Here is a 22387-nt window from a genome sequence, read left to right on the forward strand (position 1 = left end):
TAACAATTTCACTCAACCACACTCTTCTGCTTTATATGTTTTCTCTCAAATTAATCTGACAAATTATTTCTCCCATGTTTTCATCATCTCTTTTTCTTCCATACATCACACGCTATGTCCTATTTATATCATATTTTATATAAATTTAATAAATAAATAATAAAAAAGAATTAAGAAAATATTTCTCACACGTCTCATTCTCTACTCTCTCATAAACATACTATATATATAACTTTCTTTCCCTCTCTCTTATGATCTCTCTATTTCTCTTCTCTTTTGCTCACTTTTCTCAAATAAACCATTTCTCTCTCTCTCTCTCTCTCTCTCTCTCTCTCTCTCTCTCTCTCTCTCTCTCTTTTGCAGGTGCTAGCAAGCAGAGGGCGACGAACAGGGGGTCTATAGTGGCTGGTCTGTAGGAGACGAGCAGGAAGTCGAAACGACAATGACTAGTGTAATGAAAATGTCAGTTATTTTTAGTTTCAATTTTTTGGCTTATTAATGTTAATATGAGATCAATGATTTGAGTTTATGTTTGAGATCTGATATATATATTTTTTTATTATTTTAGTTTCTGCTCATGTTTTTAATCCAGGTTTGAAGTTGGGTTCTAGATATAGCTTTGCTAGATTCAATTTTTTTTTCTTCTTTAGGTGTGCTTATTAACAGCGCAAAATGCAAATTAATAACCCTAGTCTTTTATGCCGCTTGCTCTTATGTGCGGCATAAAAACATTATTAAGTTACATTATTTTGCGAATTAATAAGATATTTTTATTGTATGGTCATTTTCGACCTATGATCTACAATGATAATGACCCCACAACTCCATTATTAAACTAGATTGTAGATCCTAATCATGTTTCTATAATTTTAAACATCATCAATAACCCATGCATTAATCAAAATAAACAACCCTTATGTTAAGGGTTGCATAAAGAACCTCTATTAATGACCCAAGAACATAACTTAGATGATAAATATCATATTTACCTAAGGATAAATTTAACCCTAGATGAATATCCTTAATCTCTAATGAATTCTCCCCTGCTCTAGATATGAAAATGGCCTTCATCTTCTCTTTGTACTAAAGGACTTTTCCCTGAAATAATCCATTGCACACGTTAAATAAATTCACATCTAATGTCCATTATGTAAATTTAACATTAACCTCATGAATAACTAATAAACAATATAAGAAAATTATTAAATACCAATATTCAGAAAGTTAGATATTATATTTTAAGTGGATAGGGAAATATATATTAAAAAATTATATGCTAAAATAGTGTAAGAATTATGTGATAGAGGGATTTTTGGTATAGTGTTTAATTTTTGTGAGAGAGGAAGAGAAGAGAAAGAGTGTGGAATAATAAAAAAGGGCATTTGTGTCCAAAATAAAATTTAAAGTATAATTTTCAAACTTCAACATTATTAAATATATTTAATAAATATAAAGTTTTTTAAGTATATAATCTCAAATTTCACTAGTCATATAAAATCGGTAGCCTGGAAAGTACATCAGACCCCATATATTATATCAAATTGAGAAATTTATATATATATATATATATAAATATAGATAAGAGAATTCTCCTATAGAAGCTTCACTTTAAACCCTATCAGTGCTGCACTCAGTGTTCTCGACCCGTGAATAGTTTTTGGCGCAATTTTTTTTATGATCGTGTATATTGTAGCTATTTAGAGCATCCTGCAAATTTTCAGAAAATTCTGAATAGTTTACAGTACCGAAAACTAAGTTCAAACATGTTGTTGCGCGTGTGACTAATTTTTTTTATGCTCGTTGAAAGCAACATGTTTGAACCTAGTTTTCGGTACTGTAAACTATTTGAAATTTTCTGAAAATTTGCAGAAAACTCTAAATAGCTACAATATACACAGTCATAAAAAAAATCGCACTGAAAACTATTCATAGGTCAAGAACACTGAGAGCCCCACCGGTAGGTCTTAAAGTGAAGCCTCTATAAAAAAATTGTCATATATACGTACAATATAAAATATTTTCAAAGATATCTCGGCACATTTCATTTACATAAATGGCATGCCACTTTATGAAAGATACTGGAAAATAAAAAAATATTATATCTCAAAGAGAAAATGTTGAATTATGATAGCTAAGCACGGAAAAAAAAGCACGAATCACGCTACCCGAATTATTTTCCTTTTTCTTAGTTTTTCAAAAGCAACCGTTTTTCTACTTACAATTATTGATTGGTTACCTTTTCATAAAAAATATCATTTTTAGATCATATTGTTTTAGATATATTTTGGTTACCTCCGAGCTTTTTTGTTAAAAATTTAATTACGTCTAAATACCAATTAATTACTTTAAAAAATATGCCCTTCATTTTTAGGTTATATTATGGTGTTTTAATATTTAAGACAATGTTGTCTTACATTCAATCCTGTTTTAGAAACTAATTATTAGCCTATAGTATAACAAATTGCCATATTTAGCAAAGAATAATATTTAGTATACTACATGTTGACGAAGTTTTTCGTCAACTGAGAATTATAAATTAAAAAGAAGAGTTTTAGGCTTGAATAAACCGTAAATGAATAAAAGAAAACACCACAAATTTTACATGGTTCAATGGTTAAATTCACCTAGTCTACGAGTCAACATTATTTCTTAATGTTCTTATCGAGAATTATCTGAGACAATTTCTCTAGAGTTTTGATATCTCAAATAGTCATCACTCTTCTTGTTCATTCCCTCTCTATTTATATTGGGAGATGAACAAGTTTGGATATCTACCCATAATTACAATATAATCCCTCAATGGATAATTGATTACATTTAATACAAGAAATCACATAATTTCCTTTTTAAGAAGTAAATCTCTGATTCTCAAGGAATTTCCTGTGCATCGAACATCCTTACATCTAATCCCTCGCGGGTTGAAACCAGACCAAGCGAACTCGAACAGGTTTAAGATGATTTAATAAGGTTAGCCACATTACCCAAACTAAGATGGAGCGAATCAAGGATCAAGGTTGACCATTCAATTTGGACTGAATAGAACCATCTAGAGTTTAGAATCAAGGACCTGGTACGACACTTAGCCTGTATTTAAGCTTATCTAGAAAATACTATCATACAAATAGTTTTCTCAAACTTTCTCGCTATAATACTGTACTACAATCATGACACGTTTTCTCGTATTTTTCCGCTACAACATTTTCCCCCAAACCTCTACTCGTGCGTGAAGTCTCCATATTTCTAACAAACTGAGTAGAGGTTTTTTCACTTTTCTTTGGGAAACATGCTCACCTACCCTCTCAAGTATTTTGAAACGTGTCGCATCCCTATAGAAGTCTATTCGATTTCTGACTATGGATGACAGCTGTCTCTTCGTTTCTTTATTTCTGTTTCATCCATTTATCTCTAGCCATTCAATCTAAAATTTTCCTAATCGAACAGTTCTCGATTTTGCATGAATCCCTCCTGTATATACCTCATCATCTTTTGCTCTTAGCTCTTACCTTTTCCCTTCCAACTCCCGAAAATTCTAGATTATCCTTCTTTCCCTTTCTACTTTCTCAAGATTTACTCCAACTAATCTTCTCAAATCGACTGCATCATTGAGGTCAATCTCCTCTAATCATCATCGCAATCGACTCATTTCTAAGTAAGTCTTTCATATTAATTTTATTACATTCTAAAAATTCTCTGATATGTCTTTGTACATTTTTTTAAATCTTGAGTTATTGCATAGGCGTAGAATAGGAGAACATACACAATGAGCTATAAGGCTAAAAATTTGAAAAAGATATGGTAAATAGGTTTAGATATCGAGGTTTAAATTTGTGGGTAAAATGGGTTTGAATATGAGTGCTAGCCATTGAATTCTAAAAACATGTAGGTCCTGCAATCTAAGCAACTTGTTTGCATTGAAACTTCTTTCCAATCCGGATTTCCACTGCACGATATTCGAGATAGTCTCTGTACTTCTCAAGGATAGAGAGCATGCTTTAGAGGCCTGCGTGAAATAGTAGGTGTAATATCCTGGATAGCCAAGAACGTTACACTGAGTATTTTAAATACTGCTAGACTCCCTAAACGAGTCTCTTCGCCATAAATGTGTAACTAAACGTGATTAACGGTTTAGGGTTAAAAAATTTGGTCAAAATGATTAACCATTTCATTAAAATGTTTAATTCCATACATGGGATCCCAGAATAACAACTAAAAGGTTAATTACAACTCAAAAGTTACAACAAGCTATCCTAAGCGGCAAAATAGGGTTTGACCCTAGTTCCTTTGAGAAACCCTGGCCATGGTGGCCAAGCAGCCGCATATGTACTGCACCAGAAAGCACCCGTGAGTCGAGGTTCGGCAAGAAAACTTAAACAAGCTCATAAGCAGTTAATAACAAAATCATAATAAGCATGTCTGGCAGTAATAACCCTGCTCATGCATGCATTCAATTTAGATAAGTGATTTGTGGCTCTCCACAAGATAGCTCGTGCCCCAAATAACTAGACACGTGTCGTAGCTCAACCTACCTAGCTCATGCCCCAAATAACTAGATAAGTTATGCAATGTCCCAAAAATGCTAATAGGGTTTAGTACCTTGATTAGCGTGTGTGACTATGTTGCATGCATGATTTATATGATAATACGAATATATATTTATATACATGTTTATATGTATTAAATATGCATATAGGCCCATTTCTGTCTACAATGGCATATTTGTAATTTTGGCCCGTTGAGAGCATAAATGCAATTACATGTGTTAAGTGGTTGGGACCACATTATTATGTGGATATATTTGCAGTATACGGCTTGAGGCGATCCTAGTGAGCGGATTAGTGGAATAGTCACAGCAGGGTTTAATACTCGGCTCAGGGTGAGCCTAGGGGTATTTTGGGAAGTTTAACCTATATTTGGGATTTATCGAGTAACAGGTAATTATTTGATAGTTAGTTGAGCGTGTTGGGATTAATTGAGAATTTGTAGGACAATTCGAGGAATTAGCGAGAATTGGGTCTAATGACCGTTTTGCCCTTATGGGCAACAAAAGGGTCGAGTTGATTTTACGGCATTTTGGTCCTTTTAATTAAAGGGTAAGAAAGGATAAACTTCATGGAAAGGAAGATCAAACTAGAACCTCAATCTCAGCTCTCTCTCCCTCTCACTCGCGTTCTCTCTCACCCTCTCTTGTGCCTTAGGAGATTTGAAGCTTCGGAAAAGAAAGCTTAAGGATTTAAGCTTGAGGGCTGGAGAATTAAGGCTAGGACTTTGAGGTGCAACTCAAGGACATCATCGCCATTATCAAGGTAAGGTTTAAGCTTTAATTGGTGGGTGGAATTCTGCTGTTAGTATAGGTGTTCTTAAGTTTTAGGCTTCAAGGGGTTTTGATGAATTCTAGGTTATTAGAGGGATTTTGGTTAGAATTTGAGCAGGATGTGATGCTCTGGGTAGGCTATTGTGGTATAGTGATTGGATTTCTAGTTCTGGTGTATGTTGTGTTAGATTTTCATGAATTGAGTTGGGAGAAAATGCTGGAAAAACCCAGGGATTTCTAGGTTCACGGGGGTGCGTTGGGACTCAGTTCATGGGCACCAAGGCGGTTTAAGGCACCTCCCTACGAACTCAGAAAAACTACGATTTTCAAAAATCGTAAGTCTCCCAAATCCACCCCAAAACACATATTTAGCCCAATCCAACAACAGATTGGGACTCAACAGCTCAGACAAACAGTAAACAACCTTAAAAACACATCAAAATTCAATCAAAAACCCATAATTCAACCCTTTAGTTTAAGAACTCAAGCACACTCTAAAACTCCACAAACTCATAAATTAAAAGGTGAAGAACAATACCTCAATTAATAAGAATGACCTTATGCTGCTGTTAACCAATTCCTAGCACCAATCATCAAGCTTCCAAGCCTTAATTTCCACTAGTTTCTTCAAAACCACCCAAGGTTCAAGAGAGAATGAGAGAGACTGAGCTGAGTTGCTGAGTGTTCTTTTGTTTCCTACCCATGAACCACTCTAGTGGCTAAGTCACTACATTGGTACAAAGACTAAAACTCCCCTTGCCTATGCCTTGCTCTCTGATGCCCTCAAGGGAAAATTAGTCTTTTGCCACATTTCTCGCAATCTCAATGAACTCCTCATAATTTCCTCGTCAATTCCAATATCCTCAAATAATCACCAAATAATTTCCCATTACCCGATAAATCGTGATAATGTACTAATTTACCACAATACTCCTAAGCTCACCCCGAGCTGTGTATTTGACATGACTAAACCGCTAACTTGCTCCCTTGATCGCTTCGTGCCGAATAACTCAAATATATCCACATAATAATGTGGTCTCAATCATAAAACACACACACACACACACATATATATATATATTCAAATATGCCTTCAACGGGCCAAAATTACAAAAATACCCTTCTAATAAGAAACAGGTCCACATGCATGCTTAATACACCTAAACATGCCAATATTGTCATATTATAATGTAACTCACATAATTCATATAATCATGCATATAATCACATAATACATAATTAAATCAATTATTGCCCTCCTGGCCCCCTAATCAAGGCACTAAGCCTTATTAGGGAAATTGGGACGTTACAATTATCCCCTTCTTACAAGAATTTCGTCCTCAAAATTTTACATGAATAGCTCGGGATATTGATCCCGCATGTTGGACTCTAATTCCCAGGTCGCCTACCCTACCGTTCTGGTCCTCAATAATACGTCAACCTAAGGTATGGTTTTGTACCTCAGGACCTTGTCCTTCCTATCTAGTATCTGGATTGGCTGTGCTTCATAAGAAAGATCTGCCTGCAGCTCTAAATCTTCGTAACTCAATACATGAGTCACATCTGATACATGCTTCTGAAGCGTCAAAATATAAAACACATTGTGTACGGCCGACAATGCCGGAGGTAAGGCCAATTAATAGGCCACCTGAGCAATCCTCTCCAGGATCTCAAACAGTCCTAGAAACCTAGGGCTCAACTTGCCCTTCTTTCCAAATCTCTTCACCCCTTTCCATGGTAAAACTCTAAGGAAGACATAGTCTCCCACTTGGAACTCCACGTTCCTGTGCTCCGGATCTACATAACTTTTTTGTCTGCTCTGAGACATGAGCATCCAAGCTCTGATCTTCTCAATAGCTTCATTGGTCCTTTGAACTACCGTAGGACCCAAGTAATTCCTTTCTCCCATCTCATCCCAGTGAATGGGCAATCTACATTTCCAACAATATAGAATCTCATAAGGAGCTAATACAATGGTCGAATGATAGATATTCTTGTAGGAAAACTCTATCAAAGGAAAATACTTACTCTAGAACCCTTCAAAGTCCAGAACACATGCTCGCAGCATGTCCTCTAATATCTGAATCCTCCTCTCAGATTGACCATCAGTTTGAGGATGATAAGCGATACAAAATTTCAACTGTGTACCCATAGCCTTCTACAAAGTTCCCAAAAACTTGGAAGTAAATGTGGGGTCCCGATCTGATACAATCAACCTCAGAGCCCCATGAAGGCGCACTATCTCTCTCACATAGAGATCTGCGTACTGGTCAACAGTATAAGTTGTCCTCACTGGAAAGAAGTGAGCTAATTTGGTGTATCGATCCACGATAACCCACACCAAATCATGTTGACCCACGGTCCTGGGTAACCCAACAAAAAAATCCATTGTGATATCCTCCCATTTCCACTATGGGATATCCAGAGGCTATAATAACCTTGTTGGTCTCTGATGCTCAGGCTTGACCTAGTGACACGTCAGACACTTAGCCACATGCTCGGTTACATCCCTCATCATCCCAGGCCACCAATACAAAGTCCTCAGATCCTGATACATCTTTATGGTGCATGGATGCAAATAGTAAAGGGTAGTATGAGATTCAACCAGAAACTCCCATCTTATAACAGTATCCATCGGAACACAGATCCCTCCCTTGTATCTCAATAAGCCCATCTCTGACACTTTATAGTCCCTAGCCACTCCAGCTAGGACGTCCCCTCTAATCCTCATCTGATGTGGATCACTCGGCTGACTTTTCTTTATCCTCTCCAAAAGAGTAGACTGTACTGTGACGTTGGCTTACTGGCCCACAACTAATTCTATTCATGCTCTGGTCATATCCTTTTCCAAGTCCTTAGATATCTGTCTCACACTATATAATTGCCCCGACCCCTTCATGCTTATGGCATCTGCCACCACATTGGCTTTTCCTGGGTGATACATGATTTCACAGTCATAACCCTTTACCAACTCTAACGAACACCTCTGTCCCATGTTTAGGTCTTTCTGCGTGAAGAAATACTTAAGGCTCTTCTGGTCAGTGTATATCTCATACTTCTCCCCATAAGGGTAATGCCTTCATACATTTAATGCAAATATCACTGCTACTATCTCCAGATCATGAGTAGGATATCTCTGTTCATATTCCTCAAACTGACGTGATGCATAAGCAATCACTTTCCCTGCATGCATAAGAACACAACCCAATCCTTGTCTCAAAGCATCACAGTACACCACAAACATCTCCTGATCTATTGGAAGACTCAGTACTGGAGTTGTAATCAATCACTGCTTTAACTCCTGGAAGTTGTTCTCGCACCTATCTAACCACGCAAACTTCTGGTTCTTGCGTGTCAGTTCCGTCAGTGGGGTAGCAATCCTTGAGAACCCTTCCACAAAATGCCTGGAACTCAAACTTCTTTAACTTTTCATATAGTTTGTGCTCTCTCAGTCTTTATTGCACCAACTTGAGATGTTTCTCATGTTCTTCCTCTGACGGAGAATAAACTAGAATATCGTCAATGAAGACGATCACAAACCGATCTTGATAGTCTTTGAACACCTTGTTCATCAGATCCAAAAAAATGGTTGGGGCATTAGTCAACTGGTGATAACCAGATTGAAGATCTATCTTCTAGAACTCCGTCTTGCCCTACAACTGATCAAACAGGTCATCTATCCTTGGCAGAGGACACTTATTCTTAATGGTTAACTTGTTCAATTCCTTGTAATCAATGCACATCCTCATAGAACTGCCCTTCTTCTTTACAAATAAGACTAGCGAACCATAAGAAAAGGCTCGCGGCATGTCCCTATGAACATAGAAAAACTGCAATTTTTCAAAAATCGCAAGTCTCCCAAATCTACCCCAAAAACACAGATTAACCCAATCCAATCCCATAAATGGACTCAGCAACTCAAAAAAACAATAAACAACATTAAGAACACATCAAAACTCAATCAAAAACCCATAATTCAACCCTTGAGTTTAAGAACTCAAGCACACTCTAAAACTCCACAAACTCATAAATTAAAAGGTGAAGAAAATTGCCTCAATTAATAAGAATGACCCTAGGCTGCTGTTGACCAATTCCTAGCACCAAACTTCAAGCTTCCAAGCCTTAAATTGCACAAGTTTCCTCAAAACCACCCAAGGTTCAATAGAGAATGAGAGAGAACATGAGGAATAGAGAGTGAGCTGAGTTTCTGAGTGTTCTTTTGTTTCCTACCACTGAAGCACTCTGGTGACTAACTCACTACATTGGCACAAAGACTAAAATGCCCCTTGCCTATGCCTTGTTCTCTAATGCCCTCAAGGGAAAATTACTCTTTTGCCACATTTCCCACAATCTCAATTAACGCTTCATAATTTCCTCATCAATTGCAATGTCCTCAAATAATCACCAAATAATTTCCCATTACTCGATAAATCCCGATATTATACTAAATTTCCAAAATACCCCTAAGCTCAGCCTGAGTCGGGTATTTGTCTCCATTATGAATGAATCGCTAACTTACTCCCCAAGATCACCTCGTGCCGAATAACTCAAGTATATCCACATAATATTGTGGTCTCAATCAAAAAACACACATATATATTCAAAATTTTCCCTCAACGGGCCTAAATTCTGAAAAATTCCCTTCTAATAAGAAATGGGCCCACATCCATGTTTAATACACGTAAACATGCAAATATAGTCACTTTATAATATAACTCAAATAATTCATATAATCACGTAATACATAATTAAATCAATTATTGCCCTCTTAGTTCCCTAATCAAGGCCCTAAGTCTTATTAGGGAAATTGGGATGTTAAATTAGGCACCCTTACTAGGTTAATCAAATATCTCAGCCCTGACACATGGTTCTAGATGGATATCCCCATCTACGAGCTGAGAAATATTATCCTCGAACTCCAAAGCAAAATCATGATTTACTTGTCATTCACGATTGATATGTGATCACAACCAACACTCGAAACAAAGGAAAGAAATTTACCTAAGCACTAGGCACCTACAAGAGGTTATATATGGCCATTGCCAAACACTACATCGTGCTGCTCGTCCTAAGCCTTTTTACTTAGCCAAAATTCCAATAGTCGTGCACTTAAAATGCTGCCTAATAGTTACCGTTGATTTCTGCCTTGGCGAACTTCTTTATAACTACATCAATCACCATGAGTCAGCGAATCCAAAATCTACCCAGTGCCTCTTCAAGCAAACAACTCGTTGAAGACACCCCAATTCCCCACTTTCGACCAGTGGTGGAAAGAGAAGTTGTCACCACCGCAGACACTTTCTATAAGGCTAACAAATAGAGTATCAAGTTAACTTGTTGGAATACATAAAAAGTATCAAGGAAGGTCATGGTATCAAAATTACCTCTAAGTGCTATGCTCGCCCACCACATAAAGGGAGAAAGGAGTTGCACACCTGTACAAGATGACTTTGGCGCATGAAGTGATGAAAAATTGAAGGCTGGGGTTTTCCTGCTATTGAACTCGTACTTCACAGATTTCCTAAACTACGTCAAGGTTGCCCCTTTCTAGCTTCCCGTAAACAACTACAGCCTCCTCGAGGGACTAAAATACCTAATTCACAAGAGCGAGTGGGAAACGTTCTATCCATAAGTTATTTTATATTTCTTTTGTCTGAAGGCCATTCCTAACCCGAAGACAAGCGATGGTGGATTCTAAAGACATTTTTTTATGACCAATGATTTTGCAAACTGTGAACATCGATACCTTAACCAACCTCCTAATTTATTACTTTATTTGTCTCAATCCTTCTGTTCACTCTATGATTCACTGCCCAATCTAACCATCTTTACTTATAATGCAGCTATCTACAAGAGGTTTGAAGCGTCAATAGTTATGAAGGCTCAGTATGTCCAGTTCGCCGCTCTCTCTACCAAAGAGAAAGATTGGCGGGCTGTCATGATAGATGCCAATATGAGGCTATCTAAACTTTTGGTGGTTAATCAAAGTTTGGCCTTCCACCTTGAAAGCCCTAGTAAGAAGAGAACTCCCCCTGTGGTTGAGGAGGTTGAAGAAGATGAGTAGGTAACCCCATTAGTACTTAGGCGTCCTACCCACGTTGCTGACTAGGAACACACTCGTTCTGGTGATGGTAATGCACCTCTTGCCAAGGTAACCATCAGAATGATAATGACTGAGCAACTTTCTATCATTTGTTAACTTGGTATAACCTGCACCCCGTTGTGGTGAGGGATATTGATCCTGAAAAGATTGTAACCCATAAAGAATGCGTGGACTCCTTAGTACACCATCACGACCATAGTTTTCCAATTGGGACTATTTTAGTTGATAACATGTTTAGTTTCAGGAGTAGGCGGTTCCAAGAGAATGGTACTTATTTGTGATCAGATACCCGTATCTCACCTAGTACTTTATTTCCAGACCAAGTATTCAGGGAATACGAGCCCAGCTCTGATGATGAACCAATCGCTAAAAAAATTTCTCCTGAAACCATTGATAAAAAAAATTAGACTCATTTCAGTGTGACTTTTTAGGGAATGTTTTAGTTAATTAGGCTTATTTTGTTCTATTTTGCGCTTGTTTATGTGTGTTTTTAGGTTTTTGAAGGTCTTAAATGTCGACAAAAGGACAAAATTCATGAGAACAATGGCATTTTGGAGCAGGTAGCGTGGTCGTAGAGGGCCAATAGTGCAACTGTAATGCCTGAAAACACCTAATAAGTTTATGTACCTTAATGGCATGCCCGGGAGCATGAGTGGAATTATTCGATTAATTATATTATTATATAATTGAAAATATTTGATTATGTGCATTAAATGTGTTTAAGGCCCATCCATGGTGAGTACAGGCATATTTGTAATTTGACCCGTTGAGGACTATTTTTTATTATATATGGTATGTGCATTATGACCACATCATTATGTGATAATATATTGAATGTCGGAAATAGTGGACTTCTTCAAGCAATAATAGCAGAATACCACAATGGAAATATCTGACTCTGGTTGAGTTTAGGAATATGGTTGAGGTTAAGTTAGTTGGCAGAAATTTTATACTTGATGATATTATTGAGGTAATTGGAGATTAATGTGATAAACAGTAATGATGGTGTGGATGCTAAAAATTCCACACGGTAAAGGATCCACATCACTTGTCTAAGGTCCCTTGGCAGTCCAAAGTAACCATGTTTAAAGTCCTGTAAGGTCCACTCTGTCGATGGGTGAGGCCCACTCGCATTGCAAGAGTATCATAAAAGGCATCAAGCTCTTCGCGCGCACCCATCACCTCACACATCCCTGGAGCCACGCACCCGCCTAACGTCTCACATGCATCAGGCGTCTCGCATGCGTGCCCAACGTCTCACGCGCATCTCGCCTCACGCCAGTGTCCGCGGACACCACCTCGGCCACGTAGCACGGCCTCACGCTGAGGGTCTCGCAGAGAGGGGCCTCACACCAGGAGCACCAAGGCCTCGCGCCGAGGGTCTCACGGAGAGGGGCCTCATACCAGACGCACCAACACCTCGTTTCGAGGGTCTCGCAGAGATTGCCTCGGCCACGCCCAGTGCCTCGTGCATAGGGCCACATGCCGCTTGCCAACGCATGCCTCGCCATAGGCTCATAAGCCTCGCCATGTGAGATGATGTGCCTTGCACCAAAGGGTCCATTCGAGACCCCATGTCTTGCCTGGGTGGAGATCCGTGAAAGGTTCCTTGCCTCGTCATATGAGGGGAACCAGTAAGGGCCCAACCATCGTTTGATATCAAGCTAGAATTGGTGAAGGTAGCTAGGTATGTTACTCATGATGGTGTGCATGGTTTCCCACCCTTAATGTTTAAGTGAACAGGGTGCATGAGATCATACGAATACGAAGTACGTACGGGGGTACGGCTCTGACTGCCGCAAGGGACTGACCCTAAATGCAATGTCAGACAAGTAGTGGTCGTACGAATGGGGTACTTGATGTGGTCCTTCCCAGCCAACCTCTGATGTTCGTGCTAAACAGATGGTGGAGGTATCACTAAGTACTAAAGAAGAGGTACTCTCGTAGACCCTGAGCAAGTACTGGAGCCGACCACCACACTCCTGGTGCCACTACTATCTGTAGGCTGCATCTACATAGTCGTGTCCCCAGGGACCACCATGTACAATGAACCAATAGTGCCCCACTATAAATATGACCTCCCTTCGCCTGAAAAGGGGAGGAGGATTTTTTGAGAGAAGTTTGTAACCACACATTGCTAGACACTACACATTCTCTCTATTTTTTAGTTTCAAATTTCAGCATTGCTAATAACTCATAAAGTGCTCAATCTAACTCATAACTCATAAATTTCTCAATCTAACTTAGTTGACAAGTTCTTTCCGTCAACAGCTTGGCGCCGTCTGTGGAAAGGATAAGTGCCAACCCACTGTTCTTCCATTGATTCCAGTAGGAAAAGATGCCAAGATGCTCTAAGCGATTGAGAGAACTATGAGAGGTGGAGGTCCACCTCGACGGAGATCACCTGAAGGCCTCCATGAAGAATCCTCCGCTACCCAAAAATGTGGGTGCTCCAAAGGAGCCCATGGTCCATGGAGATGAAAGGGAGGCTTCGTCCCCAGTTGTCTAGCCTGATGAGAACCATCCGAGACCACCAAGTGCTCCCGCAAAAGATGCCAGAGAGTTTCCGCCACGAAGGCCAATGCAGGTGCCGAACTTCGGCCGACAAGATCCGGGTCCATCAACGCACCAGCCCGACAAGGGTCATCGAGTGCATTCCATAAGCTCGAGCTCTAGGTCTCATTTTACGAAGATGAGATATGCAAGTTACACCGGAAGAACCAAAGGCTAGAAACCACCTTAGAAGATATGCAAGGGGTGTTGAATGACCTACTACAAGGAAAATCAAGCGTGCCCCTTCCTAGATGAAAGGAAAAAGGCCCAGAGGGTGGAGAAACCATGGTCCTTATGGATGATGGGAGGACTCGGCTCTCCACTAGTAATACCCATCAGAAAAAGCAGCGCGAACATCTTGGGCAGGCGAAGTAGCCCCAGAGGCCAGGGAAGAAGAACAACGCTAAACCTCATAACGAAGTTGAAGTCACTTCAAAGGAAACACCCCTAGACCTAAGGGAAGAACTCAACAAGAAAAGGACGAACGAGAGGACTACATCTCCTATGGCTCCCCTGGAAGACAAATTGAAAGGAAGGGCCAATCCATCCGACCTAAGAGACTCCTTGAACAAAAGGAGGAGAGACTTAGACGAGGAAATGAGGAGCATGCGGAGTAAGATAATCACCGCATCTGGGGGACACACTGTCGATGATGAGTTTGATTACGAATTGCCCTTCATTAGAGAAATCCAAGTCATGTGGCTCCCGGCCAACTTCAAAGAGCCTCACATAACCCCTTATGAGGGCAATATAGATCCAAAATACCATCTGGATGCGTTCAATGACTTGATGAAACTAAGGGGAATTACTAGCAAAGTCAGATGCCATTGTTTTGTTGTCACGTTAAAGGGTCCTGCGTACAAGTGGTTTTAGAGACTCCGGCCAGGGTCCATTAGGTCTTGGCAACAACTTTATGATGAATTTCTCTAGCAACATCACATTGTGCGTGATTACACCATGGCAGGCACCAGCCTCGCTAATGTCAAACAAGGAGAAGAAGAGAGCCTGAATAGCTACATCCATAGGTTCAATATGGAGGTATCCAAAGTTGGAAGCCTAATCCATGGGGAGTTAAAAATGGCCATTACAGTCGGGATGCGCCCGGCCACTAACTTAGATGATTTCTACAAACGAGCCCAAAAGTACATTCATGTCGAAGATGGCCATGAGAACCTGAAGGCATCAATTGTCAAGCATTCAGCCCCTGACGGTTCAAATGACGCAATAATGGAAAGAGTGTACGAAGGGCCAAGAGATGACCACTAGAGGAAGCACAAGCACGGAGGTAGCCCCAAGCGGACATCCCACACTTTCTACACAGACCTAACACATACTAGGGAACATGTCTTCGTAGCAAACAAGAATCAAGCCCCCTTCAGGAGACCGTCACCAATGAAAAGGGATTGATAAAAAAGAGATCTTAGAAAGTATTGTTAGTATCATAAAGACATTGGGCACACCATTGCAGAATGCACTCATTTCAAGATGGAAATTGAAGAGCTTATACGAAGGGGACACTTGGGTAGATACGTCCGCAAAGAAAACCAAAGATCGGAAGAAGGAGTATCCTCACCACAGGCATGAGATGAAGCCCCAAAGGTGAAAGGAGAAGTTAGGACCATCTTCGAAGGGCCAGGGTTTGGAGGTGAATCAAGGACCTCACGAGATAAGTATGTCAGGGAAGCCAGGAGAAGTCCACCTCCATGCGTCTTAAGTTTGGAACAACGCCCCCCAATGAGCTTTAAGGGGGAGAACGATTCGATAACATTCAGCGAAGAAGATGTTCGGGGTGTGCATTTCCCTCACAATGACCCCTTGGCGTTGACTGTTCAGCTCGCTAACATGAGGGTACATCGGGTCCTGGTGGACAATGGAAGCTCCGTAGACATCCTATATCGCCCGGCCTTAGAGAATATGGGACTAGGCATCAGGAACCTAAAGCCCTGTAACACCTCCTTGTATGGGTTTACAGGAGACTCGATACAGCCCCTGGGCGCAATCAAGTTAGCCTTCACCATGGTAGAGCTGCCCAGACAGACCACTGTAATGACAAACTTTTTCGTAGTAAGTTGTTCCTCGGCCTTCAACGCGGTATTAGGGAGACCCTCCTTGAGAGAATTGAAGGCGATAACCGCAGCATACCACTTGGCCATAAAATTCCCAACTCTTGGAGGGATAGCGAGCGTGAAAGGGGAACAGAAAGAATCTAGGGAATGTTATAATATGTCCCTTCGCATAGCCATGAGACTCTCAAAACTTATGGCGATGATAGTGCATGGGAGCACAAACCTGAGAGAGTTCAACCCCAAAGTTACTAAGGAGATCAGAATCGATGGTTGTGCATACAAGCCTTAGAGGGAACATCGGGTAAACCTCCAATTTTAGTATGATAAATCAAAAGGGTTACCAAAGTTATCCCTCCAATAGCTATGAATTAGAGGGCTAACTTAGATGCCCTAATATGTAGTAAGATCATTGTCGCCATAAATACCTATGTACTCTCCTTATTTTTAATGAATATGTTTCTTATTGGCATGTCACACTCCTCATTTATGTGAGCACGTATCTAAGTCTTGTGTACATATCACCAATTGGAATTATCAAAGTGCATGAGCAAAATGATCAAAGTGCCCAACGAGATAAATCTCACCAACCACCTGGGGGGCAGAGTACACAGCCAAAAAGGGTCCTAAAAGAGACCCTTAGAAAAAAAAAAAAGGAAGAAAACCTTGCAAGGCATCTCTCGAGTTCACAAGGAATAGCTACCCTTATGAACATCAAGAGGGTCAAAAGGTCCTACAGGAAGAGCCTCCTAATAAAGGTTGATACCTCCATAAGAGGAAAGGCCTCAGGAAGAGTCTCCTAATAAAGATTGATACCTTCACGAGAAGAAAGGCCTCAGGAAGAGCCTCCTAATAAATGTTGATACCTCCACGAGAGGAAAGGCCTCAGGAAGAGCATACACCAATAAGCCTAGAGCGGCCACCAAGCCGTCTAGCCAAAAAGGGTCCTAAAAGAGACCCTTACAAAAAATAGTACTAGGCATAAGGACGAGAAGGACGCTTCTCGGAAGAAATAATAAGCGCATGCAAAAGTATATAGAAGGATGGCTAGAACCCAAAGGGTCAACATATCCTTATAAATACAATCAAGGTGCACCAAAGAGAGACCTATTGAACCCCTTTTTGCGAGCTCAAAAGGACCTCAAGCATAGAGAAGCAAAAACAAATGATCACATATATATATATAAAAAAGTTGCAATAATGTGGCAGGACTTAGAAAAGTTCCAAAAAAAATGAGGTTCAAATGAGCGTACAATCAAATCGAATTAAATGATAAAAACTGCAGAAGCAAAATCTCAAGGCCACCCGCCACGAGCATTCCACTCGGCCACCTTGGTGACGACATGCTCACCAAAGGTGGAGAAATCGAAGTTACGATTTTGCCTCCACACTCCATAGAGGAGGCAATATATGGATTTGTATTCGATCTCGACCGAATTCACCTCCACAAGAGTGACCCTTTCCTGCAACGTTGCAGCCTTGGCTTCCGCTCCCCCAAGATCAGCCTCCAAGCTAGCGACCCTCTCCTACAACATCACAGCCTTGGCTTCCGCTTTCCTCCTCTTTTTGGAGAACGAAGAGGCCTTTGCCAAGGCCTTCTGCAGCTTGAACCTATTGTCAGTAAGCTCCCTCTGAATCTCCTAAACTTTGACCATGAGATGGTCCCTTTCAGCATTCGACGAGGAGAGGTCCTGCACCGATTCGGCGAAGCGTTGAGCCACCAGAGAAGCCTACAAGAAAGCAAAAATAAAAAAATGGTGAGCAAATAAAGAACCAAAAACTCACCTTAGGCATTAGATCCACTGCTTGATCAATGGTCAAGAGGGGGGCTTGGCACTTGCCTTGGGATTCGCAGATCAAAATGATAGGCTCACATTCATTCTCAAAATCTCATAATAAGTCTTCAACTCCAAAGTTCATTTCTCTATAATGTCAAAATGAAGAAGCAAGTTAATACCTTGTGGGCATCCAAAAAGCATCACACCGTGAAGTCTACCACAGAGCCTGAAGACCCTCTTGTAGACTACGGGGGCAAGTGTGGATACTAAAAATTCCACATCGGTTAAGGACCCACATCACTTGTCTAAGGTCCCTTGACGGTCCAAAGTAACCATGTCTACAGTCCTGTAAGGTCCACTCTGTCGATGGGTGAGGCCCACTCGTACTGCAAGACTATCATAAAAGGCATCAAGCACCTCGTGCGCACCAGTCACCTCGCATGTCCCTGGAGCAACGCGCACACCTAACGTCTTGTGTGCATCAGGCGTCTCGCACACATGTTTCCTCGCACCAGTGTCTCACGGACATCACCTCAGCTACGCAGCACGGCCTCACGCCAAGGGTCTCGCAGATAAGGGCCTCGCACCAAGCGCACCAAGGCCTCACGCTGAGGGTCTCGCGGAGGGGGGCCTCGCACCAAGGCCTCGCGTCGAGGGTCTCGCGAAGAGGGGCCTCGCACCAGGCGCACCAAGGCCTCGCGACGAGGGTCTCGTGGAGAGAGGCATCGCACCAGGCGCACCAAGGCCTCGCACTGAGGGTCTCGCGAAGAGGGGCCTCGCACCAAGCACACCAAGACCATGTGCCGAGGGTCTCGCAGAGATTTCCTCGGGCATAGGGCCACATGTTGCTTACCAACGCATGCCTCACCATAGGCTAATAAGCCTCGCCATGTGAGATGATGTGACTCGCACCCAAGGGTCCATGCGAGACCCCTTGTCTTGCCTTGGTGGAGATCCGTGAAAGGTGCCTTGCCTCGTCATATGAGGGGAACTAGTAAGGGCCCAATCATCGTTTGATATAAAGCCAGAATTTGTGAAGGTGGCTAGGTCTGTTACTCATGATGGCGTGCAAGCTTTCCCACCTTTAAAGTTTAAGAGAGCAAGGTGCATGATGAGTATAAGAAAACCCACGAGTGACACAAAAAATATCATACGAATACGAAGTACGTATGGAGGTACGACTCTGACTGCCATAGGTGACTGACCCTAAAGGCCACGCTAGACAAGTAGTGGTCGTACGAATGGGGTACCTGATGTGGTCCTTCCCAGCGAACCTCTGACATTCGTACTAAACAAATGGTGGAGGTATAACTAAGTACTAAAGATGACGTTCTCCCGTAGACCCTGAGCATGTACTGGAGCCAACCACCACACTCCTAGCCCCACTACTATCTGTAGACTGCATCTACAAAGTGGTGTCCCCAGGGACCACCGTGTAAAATGAGCCAATAATGCTCCACTATAAATATGACCTCTCTTCACCTGAAAAGGGTAAGAGGGTTTTTTTAGAAAAGTTTGTAACCAGATTTTCCTAATAGACACTACACATTCTCTCTATTTTTCAGTTTGATATTTCAGCATTGACATTAGCGTGGAAATCATAAGAAAGTTGACTTGAAGTTCATTTGATTTGAATCTATTTCTTTTATAACTCATAAAGTTCTCAATTTAACTTAGTTGATGAGTTCTTACCATCAACAGATGGTAATTAGATGTTTATGTGAGATGATCATTTTTCCCTTGGTGTTAGTATGGAGCGGAAATTAGATGAAGGGTATTTTAGTCTTTTCGGTGCATGGATGGTAATAAGATGACCATTCCCTTATTATTTCATCATCTTTACATTTCTCTCAAGAACACTCCCTCACAAAACTCTCTCAACCAAGCTCTTGAATTCCTCCAAATTGTCTAGAGATTTCCAAGCTTTAGAGGAGGATTGGCAGCTATTAATTACTTCATTTCCATATGATTCAATCACAAGAGAAAGGTAAGAATTTTCTTCATGTTCTTCCTTATTATGCTTGATGGAATTTGAAGATTTTAGTTTATTTTCAAAATTTGATGATGCTAGGTTGTTTCTATGGTAGGTTGAGATTCGAAACATGTTTATGAACTTTTTAATCTCTAAATTCGAATTGAAACCCATGATTTTTGTTTAGTTTTAAAGATTGGGGAAAATTGGGGGTTTTAGCCATAAGTCTTAAATTTATGACTTAGAACATGTATTTTGACGTTTGGTTGATTTTATATGATGTATATTAAGTTGTATACTTCTTTTGGAGTCATTATTGTACTTAGAATTTGCTGGAAATAAGTTTGGCTTCGGATTGGTTAGTGTTACATGTTGTGATATTATTTATGCCTTGTGGAACTTTTCTTCCTTGCCTTGGCTCACGGGTGCTCAATGATGTAGGTAACGGCAAAGGAAAGCTAGATCAACCATGAGATGGAGGGCTTGGCAAAAGTGTGTACATGTTTGGCCTGCTCAATCAATGGGGTTGAGTTATCTTATTGACTTGAGTCAAAAGTCTAATTTTGTCGCTTAGGCCAACTTATTTTGTGTACACAAGTTATAGATACGTTTTTCTTAAATTAAATGTGATCCCATGTAACTTTTATTGATTCAAATTAAATGACATGAATCTTTTTATCAACCATTGGCATTTTAGTTCACTGTTTTATTTTTAAATGACACTTTTGAGTCCAAATGACTTTCTTAGAGAGTTAAACATTATTTTAAACATACTAGGTAACAGTTCTTGTATGTTAGGGCGTTACAACAATCATGTTCATAGAGCCGCATGGCTATTCGATGAAGCAGCACGATCGCGTCGGTAATCCGGAAACGAAGATTTTTGCAAACTTAAATGAAGGGTATTTTGGTCCCTTCACTTTGGGAAAAGGCAGGGATAAAAAACACACACAGTTTTTAGAGCCCTAGACTTGGAGAGGACGATTGGGAATTCATTGGAGAAGATTGGATCGTATGTAGAGTTTTTTTTCTTTCTTCTTTAATCTGAAATTATGTTTAATTTTAGTTTAATGGATGTTGATATTATGAATATCAACTACGTTAATTTTTAGGGTTTTTAATGGAGCCTCTAAAAACTCTTATATGAATTAATGCAATTTCATATTTTCTTCTTCATTGTTGAGATCTTTTGAATTTTAGTTTAATTGTTTGTGATTGGTTGACCATATATTGCATGATCTATATGTGTTTGACACAAATTCTGAAACATGATATTTAAACATGTTGCGATTGATTAGACGAAAATTTCAATATTGGACGAGAGTACTTATATGTGTAGTTTTATGATTTTTTGTTCTTAATGCCTCTTATATGTTGAGTTTATCATTGAGATGTAGGAAATTCTTATATAGGTTGAAGTTTATATATCCTAATTTGAATATATATCTTTTTGGATGCTCGCTATATCAATAAGAAGAATAATTATGAAATATTTCATTAGTGAAAAAGGAGAGGGAAAGACGACGAAAATAAATTCTCTAGTGTTTCTCATCCATTAGATTAATTCTATTTAGTGGTATTTTTTTTAATTTTTTAATTGTTTTCGTTACATAATTTTATGTTTATATTTTAGTTTTCTTTTATAATCAGCCTTTTGTTAACTTATTAGAAATAGAAAATTAATTATTGATAACTAATAATTCAATCTCTGTGGGACGATACACGTATTTATCTAATTTTTACTGAATTGTGATTACATATACTTGCGTAGCAAAATTATTGAACACATATTCCTGAAACTCATATCCTAGACCTTAATAGCCCTGATCTTAATAAACTCGGTAGTGTCCCTAAAATAATTTTGATAAACTACTCCTCTAGCTCGGAGGGTAGGATTATTGACTTTCTTGTCCGTTGTAATAATTGTTTAAGTAAGTTTTGCTAACTTTTTCCTTCATCTTTGCATAAGAAAGCATGGGCGGACCAATAGATGGTGGGCTCGCAGATGCTTTTGCTAGCTCTTGTCCAGCAGTAAAGAAAGAGAAGGCTCTTAGCTTCGATGCCGGTGGTCGCTCCACTGGGAGCGAAAGCATAAAAGTGAGGTAACCACCATCAATGCTCCTTCAAGCCAGGATCCTAAGGATAAAGCAACCATAATAACCAAATAGCTCGCTTCTCCTTCTGCCCCTCGACCGTTTCCTCAGTTGTGGAGATTCCCTAATCACCACTAGAGCTTTGTCCATACTCTCATGACTAATTTCCTTGGCCATGTAGGCCAACTGGCTAAAATGGAGCTAGACAGAATCGAAGAGGCTCATTCGACTGATGTGTTCAACCAGACCTTCAGGATCCAATTGACTGCAAATTTATTGACCAACTGTATATTGTTTCTTGGTGTGTTTTTTTTTTTTCTTTGAGCTTTTCATTCCAAGCATTTATTACTCAAAGCAGTGCAGAGGACAAGATGTTTCTCAGATAGTGAAGGCTGAGAGGAAGAAGACCCAGCTGGAGGAGAATAATGCCCAACTCGGGGAGACGAATACTCAACTTGAAGTGGAGGTACAACAACATTAGGATGAACTAAACACAACTTGTGATAATGATTAG

At 40.1% G+C, this 22387-nt stretch overlaps 1 long non-coding RNA gene across 1 annotated transcript; it reads left to right on the forward strand.

The window, feature by feature from the left end:
• Positions 1-261: 261 nt before the first annotated feature.
• On the forward strand, positions 262-20462 carry LOC133780466 (uncharacterized). Its single transcript, XR_009869342.1, has 2 exons — positions 262-462; positions 20222-20462. It is a non-coding gene; the product is annotated as an uncharacterized LOC133780466 (long non-coding RNA).
• The last annotated feature ends 1925 nt before the right edge of the window (positions 20463-22387 follow it).

Source organism: Humulus lupulus, chromosome 5, assembly GCF_963169125.1.
Source record: "Humulus lupulus chromosome 5, drHumLupu1.1, whole genome shotgun sequence".
Taxonomy (NCBI): Eukaryota; Viridiplantae; Streptophyta; class Magnoliopsida; order Rosales; family Cannabaceae; genus Humulus; species Humulus lupulus.